Source organism: Euphorbia lathyris, chromosome 9 (assembly GCF_963576675.1).
Source record: "Euphorbia lathyris chromosome 9, ddEupLath1.1, whole genome shotgun sequence".
Lineage (NCBI taxonomy): Eukaryota > Viridiplantae > Streptophyta > Magnoliopsida > Malpighiales > Euphorbiaceae > Euphorbia > Euphorbia lathyris.
Genome location: NC_088918.1, coordinates 65,789,679 through 65,801,385, shown reverse-complemented (window position 1 = coordinate 65,801,385; position 11,707 = coordinate 65,789,679). Strand labels below are relative to the sequence as shown.

The window sequence follows — 11,707 nt, the reverse complement described above, 5'->3', positions numbered from 1 at the left end:
TTAATTAGAGGCAACTACTTTGGTTGCTATTCAACGGTTGATTCTAACTTGATCTTATATTTTTTTTGTTCTGTGCTCGGGAACTCGAAGTAAGAGTTGTGGGCACTTCGTTTGCAACGATAGATAGAACATCTAAAAGGTATTTCTTCTTATCCTTCTTTATATGAAATAACGGTTAACGGATCTTATAGTTTATGGAAATAGGTTAAAATTTTTATATTTCCGCTGCTATACGTTAGCCTATTTTCCAACACCATATTATTCTGTAAATTGCCAATAGAAAATCGTTCCAATATGAAACTCATTATTTATAATAATTAATCAATAAAAAATTCAATCAATACAAAACATGGCCAAGCAACTCCTTGTATTATATAAGTATATAAAAGCAAAAAAAAAGAACATACACATTATAGTATTTTGACTATAAGTTTATGATGCTAGATTGAATGTACAATTTATACGAAAGTTACCTTCCCAAGTTGATCAAATCCATCAAGAGGCTCGTCTAAAACTCCAACATCAAAATAGTAGGCTCGCCTAATACATGTCTTTTACTCGATGGACCCAACGAGAAATCATAACGAGAAAAGATACTAACAATCAATTTACCGGCTCACATATTTTCCAGCAATATTGTCTCAACAAGGCAACTACGCCAAAGCACACATAATTAAGAACATATCCCCTAATTCCCACCGTGAAGACAAAACCCTAGATCATGAAACAGTAATTCTCAATCAATCAAATCTCTAAAATCCTCAACATATTAGAAATTAGGTGTTCCTCCGATCCGACATCCCTCATGAGCACATCAAACCTTTAGATTTTGATCTGCATCTCTGTTTATAAGATTTAAACCTTTAGATTTTGATCTGCATCTCTGTTTATATTGAAAGTAGGAGAAGTAGGAGAGCTGTCAGAAATATTTCAATGGAAAGGAGAGGTAGAAAAAGGGTTACCGAAATGGATCATTGCATCAGCATATTGCCTAACAGCTTCGGATATATCTGCAACCTTATTGAATTAAAATTCATGTCAAAAGAAAAGGAAATTGACCAATCTCTGATGCCTTCAAGAAGTAATCACTGGCTTGTTTAGCTGCCTGCAAATATGAGTTATATGCTCTTAAACTATTGGAATCTGTTCTAGTGGAACTTCTACTCCTAGATCACCACGTGCCACCATAATTCTGTCGGAAGCTTCTACAATTTCTTCCAAATTCTGAAGCGACTCCAAGCTTTCAATCTTTGCCAATACTCTTGTTGATCTGTAAATTGCAAAAGGTTTAGGAAGATGAATGCTATGGAAGATGCAATCATGCAAGGATGAGGAAATAAGAACTACAAATACAGTTGAAGCATTTTTTGTATGTAAATGCAATACCGGACCATATGAATATGAACATGATGACACTGTTTTAAGCAGGCAAAATTAGAAGAAATGTGAACACCATTGATGGCGTATTTTCTTACTCGGATCTCTTGGATGAGAGATAATTCTTCAGTTGTTTGATAGACTCGGCATCATTTACAAACGACACAGCTAGCAATAAAATCAACACCTTCAGAAATCAATGTCTTCCCAGTCCTGTAGATCAGACAAGATAAAAGTTATCAGGGCAAGAAATTGTTCAAATGTTCTACACTTTCTTTTCTACTAGGCTAAACTGCTAATCTATCATTTTCATCCAACAAATACCGTGAATCAGTCCCAGGCATCAAGGAGAAATGAACCTTATGTCGAGCTGAAAATCTAATAGTATAAAGCAATAGGTAATCATAGGAGAGTGTGAGGATAAACCTTGAGATTCTCTAACTAACGATACTGGATTAATCACAGGAGAGTGTGAGGATGATAATTGCAAGAATAGACTAAGCATAATTCAACCTTTTCTGATATAGCGCGAGACCTTTGTAGGAAAGCTTCCCATCCCTCCAAAACACAATAAACTTAGGGTTTTCATTGAGTTGAATCTTTCATCATTCTCTGCATACTTCTTCGAATTTTCTTTTGCAACATATATATCTTAAGGTTAGGGGTATCTAATTAAGTATAAAATTGAAATCCACAATAATAGTATAAATACAAACCATTAAACTTATTGAGAAAGTCGATTTGAGGAAGTTCAGGACCAGGTAGAGATTCGAGACCAGTAGATCCAGACATAAATCCAGCATTAGCTGCAAAAGCCAGAGAATCATGAAAACAAAGAGTAGAAGAAGAGTAAATTAGTATAGAGTAACAAACCAGGAGTTGCAAAGAGAAGCAGAACAAGAGAAGCGGCTATGGGAAGAGACTTGCCGATAATGATGGAAGGAGAAGACTCAGAAGGTCACTTTTCATTTGTAGGAGAAGAGGGAGATGGAGGCGGTGCAAACAAGAAACTATAACCCTAAAATCCAAATTAACATTTTTTTATATTTACAAATTCATCTAATTAATCCAAATATAAAATCTTCCCTATTTACATTTTCAGTATATATTTTTTACTTCATTTTATTTTTAATTAATTTATATCAGTTCATTTTATTTTTATTTAATTTATACGGGATAAATTTTTAAATTTATATATATGTACAGGCTATTTGATTTTCATCCTTTTTTTTAATTCTTTAGTATTTTAAGAAATATGAATAAAAAGTAATTATATTCAAATAGTAGTTCGTATTAGTTGTGTCGCACTTTTAAAAAGGAGCGACACAAAGATAACACACTACTTGTGTCGCTTTTATAAAAGCGCGTCACAAAGATAACAAACTTCTTGTGTCGTTTTGGTAAAGGCGTGACACAAGCTTTCTTTTGTGTCACATTGTAAGACAGGCGATACAAAAAGTAACTCGTTTGTGACGCACGCTCTTCAAGCATGACACAAGTGATGACACAGAATACTTAGTTGTGTCGCATTTACAGAACGCGCGACACTAGTTACTCTATTATGTCGCTTTCTCTTCAAGAGCGACACAAGAGGTGCGACACAAGTGAACATTTCTGTACTAGTGATAGTGGATCTTAACCTTATGTATATAGTTTTTGTCTTTTAATTTAAATCTAAGTTATTTATCCATAATGTGTTTTTATTATATACCAATTCTCAATTTAACTATAGTTAATCATTCAATTCATCATAATTAAATCGGTTAACTGAAATTCATAAATTAGACCTAATGATCCATTAGTGTGGTTTATTAGTTTTCCAACATTTTTCACTATACTTAATGCCCATTTTGGTTCATTGTTTTCATCAGTCGAAGACTTAGAGTATCTCCAAAAAACTCTTAGTGCACTCTCTAAAAATAATATAAATAATTGACTCTTAGTAATTTAAGAGTGACTAAAATGTACCATCTCCAACAATACTATTTATATTCACTCCTTAATTATTATTTTATTATTAAGATTATTATTTATTGTTATATTTACCAATAGTGTGAAGAGAGAGACTCATAAATAATAAATTATTAATAAAAAATGAAGTTAGGAGGCACTAAGAGGTGGAGAGAGGCTCTCTATTAATAGAGAGGATGGAGAGGCTCTTAGTAATTTGATGAGCCATTAAGAGACTGTTAGAGTGGATTTTAACTCTCCCTCCTCAAATTTTAACTTAAGAGCCAATTTAAGAGTCTGTTGGAGATGCTCTTGATAATAACTTGAAAGCTTAATATTAGTTTGTTTAGGATAAATCACCATCTCAAATATGTTAATGAACTTATATAGAATTAATTGATTCTATTATATAGGTTAATTGAAACCAAAAACTCTAGTTTTCCATCTCATAAGAAGTTTTCCCTCTTCGTTACTTGCTTTTTCACTTGTTAATTAAATTTCATGAATACTCTACACCTTCATTAATCATTTGCTTAAGAAATAGTAAGTTTATATAAAGGTTAATAATTATAATATTAATCCTCGTGGGAATGATACTTTACTTCCAATTTATTACTTAATACATGATAGGATGTACTTGTTCTCATAAGCATGTAGACATAAAATACACATCAAGGCTCATTCACCTTACCCGACTGTTTAGCTATTTTGGTGAGGACAACAGAAGAAATACTTGTGTCGTCCTGATTTATAGTGGAAGCAACCTTTTATAGGAATTTATCGATAGTTCGCTAGCGTGACAACGATTGTTTTTATGTTGGATGTGTTATTGATGACTTTCTCTTTGATAGATTTACTATCAATCGTTGATGTTTCAAGAGCTTATAGTCATGGTGATTTTTTTAGTTCCACGTTGAATGCACTATTGACAAATGGTGGATATTTTTGGTGGTTGAATGGTTCTTCCTCCGTATTTGGTTCCTTCCTACAAAACAAAGGAGAAATTAGTGACCGACTAGAGGTCTCTTGTGCCTAAGTCAGTATCTTCTCAGAGAATGATAAAGCAAGTAGGTTATATTGAATGTATGTAATGTATCGTATGTCTTCTTAAGCTCTCATTATATAGTTCTCTTATAGTCCTAATTAGCATAAGATTTCACTTCTTCTATTTGTCTCTATAAAAACTTATATCTTTGTCAAAATAGAAAGTTGTAAAATAGGAATAACGCCTCCTTAGTATTCCTTCTTTAAATAGGATTTTAAGGCGCGTAATGTTAGATGGAATATCCATGAACTAATTTAGATTTTTCATCATCTAGTGCGGATACCTGACCTAGATCTTGAACGCAACCCCAACAGATAACATTTGTGTGTTATCAAACCTAATACAAAATTAGTATTAGTGTTTTGTTAGATTGATGTTGAATTCAGATTGACGATGCAAATGTTTTAGGTGAATTTTTGATACAGACATAAGGCATATAAAGAATTTGAAATTTCTCAATTGAAAGAACCTCGCCTGAATATAAATGGATTAATAGTTCTAATTATTACTGGTTATGAAAACTCGATGAAGAAAGTATCATTGTACATGAAGGACTGGATTAATGGTTTAAGACAATATTTTGACTATGTTATATATATTATTATTTAGTTTAAATAAGAATATAGTCTTAATATTAAGAAGGATATTTTTATCTGAAACTAAGTAAGCTTTAACTAACATCCAAAATTATGGGCATCTGATAAGAAGTAAAATAATGATTAGATGAATTAAAAACATATCCAATGTTCCCCGTAAATAACATTGAAAATGCTGATAAAAGATGGGTTGAAATTAGGGGTATTCAAAAACCGAACCGGACTGAAATAATCAACCGAATCGATACATTTCGGTTTTCAATCTATTAGGTTCGGTTTTGGATTTTTTTAATATTTCGGTAATTCCAGTCGGTTCGGTTTTTAAACTAAATTTACCGAACCGACCGAAAATAATTAATTTTAATTAAAATTTATTATGACTATATATAATACCTCTGTAGACTAATTAGATATTAAGTAATTAGATTTATAATTTTTGAAAGTAATTCATAGTATGTTGGAATTGTACAAGTCATTGTAGAAAATGATTACTAAAAAAAACTTTTATAATTTCTTTATGCTTTTCTTTTACGCACAGATACCTAGATACCTGTATTCTTTGAAAACTAAATAACTTATTCTTATGACTATATGTATTTTGTTAATTAATCGTTAACTAAAACTATGAGATTAAATTAAATTCATACAAGCAGGGGCGGAGCTAGGGGGTAGGGGAGGGTCTCCCGACCCTCCAGAACAGCCTTGACAAACACTGGTTCAGTCCCGAACAGCCCCCAAAATAGTTAAATTGGTATTTATAATGTAGAATATGATTATATGATATTAAACTAAGTTTGCATAGTTGGTTGTAGTGATAATTAAAGGAATCACTACATCCAATTGATCCTATGTTCGAATCTCCCTCTCTTCACAAAATTCATGACTGATAAGACAATTTGATGAATAATTTCTCCAATTGACCAAACTTGTCAATGTTAGGGGTAAAATTATTCTTAGATATAAACATTAGAGTATTTTTGCACCTTATCCTTACTTTATATTGAATCTGAGTTGTTTTGTACCTTAATGTTTCCAATTATGATCAAATTTACCATTATATTATCAAAATTTGAAAATTTTGATTTGACTACTATGAATCAAAGCCTTAAGTCATTATTAAGAAAAAAAAAACTTCATGCAATGGAGCCCCTCCGGACCTTGAGCTTTGGCACCGTCACTGCATATAAGAGTGTATGTTTAACTCCAATATAAATAGTCAAGAGCTAATTTGGTTTTCTTACCAGAGTTGGACCTCAAACAAATAAAAATTTAGAAATAGTTTGAAAACTGAACAACTGAATCGAACTGACCGAATTATTTGGTTCGGTTTGATTCGATTATTTATTGTTATTCAGTTTGGTTTGATTTGGTTTATATTTTTAAGGTTATTCGGTTTTTGGTTATTTTGGTTTGATTCGGTTATCTAACCGAACCAACTGATGAACATCCTAATTGAAACCCAACAACCCAACCCTCCCTATATGACTCCCTCCTTGTTGGGAAGAAGTTGATTCTTCCTTACAATAATAGAAAGAAAATGGTTCCTATTTATATTTTTTTTTATTGAATATAATATTTTATAAAAATAAATAAATATATATATATCTATACTATATATACTATATATAATAGCGGAAGCAGAGAGAATTCATCAGGAGTGTTTTAGAGGTATTATCGCTTAGTTATCATCGTAGGAGAGAATATATGAATTTAAATTATTTATATTAATAGTAATTAAAAAAATTGAAATATCATAAATACTATATTAATATCATAAATACTATTTATCGTTAAAATAAATTCACTAATTACACAGCCTATACAAATTCCATCAAACAGTTTCATCAATTCAAAACCTTGAATTATAAATAGCATCTCATGTTTCATATGCAAATTGAAATATTCATTCTCTACCTCTGTGTTACTCTTTATTCTCTGATTCTATCATTTCTTCATCGTTTGATGAAGATTTTGATGAATTTAGGCAATTCTTATTAACAGATGTAATCGACTTATTTTATTGTCCCAATCAATCTTCTTCTTCTCCTCGAAAATGGTAAGATAACTACTACCGGTGGGTGATGATATTTGGCTAATTACATGCAAAATAAGACGATGAAGTGGTGGATTTCCAACCAACAGTGGTGGTAATGGAAGCGGAGGAGGAAAAGAACACGCTTTTGCTATTGAGGATCGGTCTTATTTTTCTTCTCCTACATTAACTTTATTCTAATGAATTTGTATTTATGATTTTCTAATTCTTGGGTGATTAATTACGTTTGTACACTGTTACGATTTTGGATATGTTGGATCATTTTTTGTTTGTCATTTTTCTTTTTTAAATCAAGTAAGGTTGTAGCAAATATGAGAATACCTCTTTGTGTTCTTCTATTTTTTTTCTTTTCTTCTATTAAAACTAATAAATTTTTTATAGTTAATCTGTTGAAAATAGAGGTTAATGGTGATGAAAGAGTAGGAAGATCAAGGTCCTAACGAAAGATAGGAGAATGAAAGTGATATAGACATGACATGTATTTATTTGATGTTTTTCACATTCTATTTCAAGTTTTTAATTGACATATTAAGTATTTATATTTATCTCTTTAAACAAGTTTAGAGACTAATATGGCACCCTTTAAAGTTCAAGGTCAGTTAATTTTTTTTGAACAAGTTTAGCCGATTAATATATTAAGTCTATTGTTATTATTATATTATTTATAGAGGTCATTAGCAATAGTAGTATCTATGGTTCATGCAACTTTTGTAAAAGAGAAAATTACAAATAAAAGCAGGTTTGAATTATTTTTTACAATAAAAAAGGTGGTTTTCTATCTTTTATCAAAAAACTTATATTTTTTTCCTTTTGTTAAATTAAACCGTTAAGGAAAGATTTGGTAGTTATCCAGATTTTTTCAAATGATGTTTTTAGTTTTAATTTATATGAATTTGACATTTTAAGAAATTTATTTTAGATTATCAGATAAATGTAAATAATTAATATAGGTGCAATATAACAAAAAAAAAAAATATATAATAGTTTAGTAATTTAATGATATGTTATTATGAGATTTATATGTACATAATTTAGTATAGATAATAATACAATAAAAATTACATGTAGAACCAAAACAATCGAATGAGTGATTTAAAAAAATAAACTTAAAAAGATTTAATCAATTAAGTAGTAATAAAGTTGAGATATTGATTAATTAATGGTAGGGTTAAATGCACCATTGGTCATTGAACTTACATGATTGTCTCAAAATGGCCACTCAACTTCAATTTGTCTCAATAAAATCACCCAACTTTGAGTTTTGTCTCAATTAGGTCACTCTGACGATTTCAGTGATTAAAAAGCATCGAAATGATGAAGTAGGTGACATATCAGCATGAGTCAATTCAGATCTCTGACTGAAACGGCATATGACATCGACGTGTCGATCACATGGCTATCACATGTCGGTTATTTTTATAAAAAAAACAAAATTTAGTTTTTTTCATAAAAATAACCGACACGTGGATGCCATGTGTCGTTATGGTCAGAGATCTGAGTTGACTCATGCTGACATGTCACCTACGTCGTTATTTCGATGCTTTTTAATCACTGAAATCGTCCAAGTGACCTAAATGAGACAAAACTCAAAATTGAGTGATTTTATTGAGACAAATTGAAGTTGAATTGCCATTTTGAGACAACCATGCAAGTTCAGTGACCAATGGTGTATTTAACCCATTAATGGTATAACAACAAATTATTAATGAGGCAAATTAATAATTTATATTTAATAGGTATTATTACTAAAACATCTGTTACGATTTATTGTACTATATAAAGTAAGGAGTTTGTGATTTTTTTCTTCACGAATTTACATCCCCACAAACTAAAATCTTCTGGTACGGCAATGTTGGATTTTGTTAGAGTTATATGATTTTTTTTATGAATTATTTTGTATTTTATGTTGTACTATAAAATTCAACTCTTAAATAATGTAGAAATTAAATTTATTTATTGCATTTTGTTGTGTTTTTATTATTCTATATAATGTAAGGAGTTTGTGATTTTTTTTTCACAAATTTATATCCCCATAAACTAAAATCTTACGTATGGCTATGTTGGATTTGAATATATTTTTCTTTCATAACTGCAGATATAAGTTCGAGATAGTAGTTCAAGACTTAAGTGATTCTACGATGTTTGTACTTTTCGACAAAGAAATTATACAAAGTTATTTTTTTAAAACTATTCTTTTTTTAAACTTAAAATTATTTTAAAACAAAACATTAATATCATTATATGTAAATGATATATAATTAAAAAAAATATTAATTTTTTTGTATAAAAATCTTATTGACCCGCGCAACGCACGGGCACAATACTAATATATATATATATAAATTTGAATATTTATTTCTCATGTATAATTATTTTATATTTGAATGTTTTAATTTGAATGTTCATTTGTATGTATAATTTCGTTATATTTGATTCCCTTGTTGTATGATTAATATATATTCAATATTTTTAAATTGGATAAAATAATTAAAAATGATTATATTTTACACTTCCATTTTTATTATTTAATAATAAAAATAATAAAAATTTCCCCCAAAAAAATAATAAAAATAATAAATATTATGATACCATATCATTAAATGTATTTTTATTATTTAAGTACATTATATATATATATATATATATATATATATATATATATATATAGTAAATACACATTTTGTAGTATAAATTGATAAAGTTAATAATAATATATATATAAGCAGGGCCGTTCCTGACATTTTGTAGGCCCGATGTGAGAAAATAAAATTTCTTTAGAAGTTGAAATAGAGATTGGCGGACATCCCAACTAGGTTGGCAGCCCTTACCAACTAGGGCTGGGCACAGTTCGGTCCAAGTCGGGGATTCATGAATCTCCAGTATCGGATTGAAATTCGGAGATTAATAAAAGAAAATCTCTAAAATTGGATTGAAAGAATAAATCTCCAGAATTGAATTGCCCCAAAATTTCAGTCCAGTCCAGTTCGGGGATTCGGAGATTCGGTTCCGGTCCAATCCAATATAATTTTTCGGTGATTCAGATAAATATCTAATAGTTTAGGTCCTAAAAAATAAATTAAAAATTTAATTTACAAGATAATAAAATATAAAATTTTATTATCTTACATAACTTGAAATAAATGATATTTTTCTTAGGAAGTAAACAACATTCATTGAAAGTTACAGTAGACAACAAAGCTAAAAAAAAACCCACAAAATCAAAGTATTAAAAGTTATGGTAGACAACAAGGCTAAAAAACCCACAAAATCAAAGTTACAAAATAACAAATCCATAAAAACAAACAACCTTTAATTCAAAAAAGACAACACTTCATTAACAAGATCTCTCAAATCATTATCTCAATTTGTAATTGAATCTTCTTAACACAACAAATTCCTTGTTTTCCAAAGCAAATGCAGTAAAAGCCAAACATCAATCTAAACATATAAAATTTACCATATTGGTGAATCAACAAATGTTAAATTAATTAGCTTTCACTTCAATAAAATTAATCAACACACTAGTAAAAAGTAAAAGGAAAAAAATATGCTTACCAAAGTGTATTTGATTTAGTTAAAAAAATCTTAGATATCCAATTGAAATACGGATAAAAGAGATGATGCAATTTCAGGATCAGAACTAATTTCTACAAATTAAATAACATTTATATAGTTAGTATTCATAAACATTTAATTAAAATAAAACTATGAAATATAATTGCTAAGTAAATATTACCTTCTTCAATAGCTTCAAGATCTTCAACTTCTTCTTCATGCTTGAAAGCTTGAGTTGAAGTTTTCAACCAATCTTGACAACAAATCAAAACCGCAGCTGTAGCAGGAGTTAAAGAACTCCTAAATTGATCCAAAGTTATAACACTTGTGCTAAACGTAGATTCAGAAGCCACAGTTGAGCATTAAATTGCAAAAACATCTTTTACAACTTTGGATAAAGCAGGATATCGCATAACATTAACCTTCCACCACAATAGAAGGTCAAACTCAATTACATATTTTTCAGGTGCCTCATTGACATATCTTTCCCATTCTCCCTCAATTGGCATATCTTTATCAATATTCAAAAAATAATCATCAATCTCATCATCAATGTCATCATCCAAACTAGAAGAATGTGCTCCAGGATTCACATTTTCTTGCACATTTTGCACTATATACTCATCTAACAATGCAATAATAATCTTTGCGACTTATGCCACCAACTGATTAGCATCGTTCTCACTATAAAATGCAGTGTACTTAGCCATCAAGTACTTAATTTTATACCTTGGGTCAAAAACCACCGATACAAAAAGCATCACATTCATTGTGTCAACAGAACCCCAATACTTATCAAAATTTTCCCTCATTTGAGTTCCCATGTATTTTAAGGAAGGATTTTTACTGTTTTGCCATAATATAATATCCTTGAGAATTTTCATTACCTCAGGAAAATAAAGGCTAGAGGTAGGATATGATGAATCTAAGAATTTACAAGTTATATCATAAAATCTTTTCAAAAACCTACAAAGATTCTTAATACTCAACCAATCACTCTCAACAAGAATATCATTCACAAAATCTTTTGCATATTTCTTATCAAGATCTTTTAACTTGTCAAATGTCTTTTGATATCCTAATGCAACATCTAACATCAAATAGGTGCTATTCCACCTAGTGGGGCAATCA

At 29.7% G+C, this 11,707-nt stretch overlaps 1 long non-coding RNA gene across 7 annotated transcripts; it reads right to left on the bottom strand.

The window, feature by feature from the left end:
• Window positions 1-350: 350 nt before the first annotated feature.
• Window positions 351-2,392, bottom strand: LOC136206545 (uncharacterized). 7 transcript variants are annotated; one of them, XR_010676315.1, is made up of 5 exons: window positions 2,305-2,392; window positions 2,094-2,183; window positions 1,476-2,010; window positions 862-1,270; window positions 351-820 (listed from the first exon to the last, which is right to left on the bottom strand). It is a non-coding gene; the product is annotated as an uncharacterized lncRNA (long non-coding RNA). The 7 variants fall into 7 exon arrangements; XR_010676316.1 differs by having other exon boundaries at window positions 2,251-2,384; XR_010676313.1 differs by having other exon boundaries at window positions 1,476-2,183.
• Window positions 2,393-11,707: the final 9,315 nt, after the last annotated feature.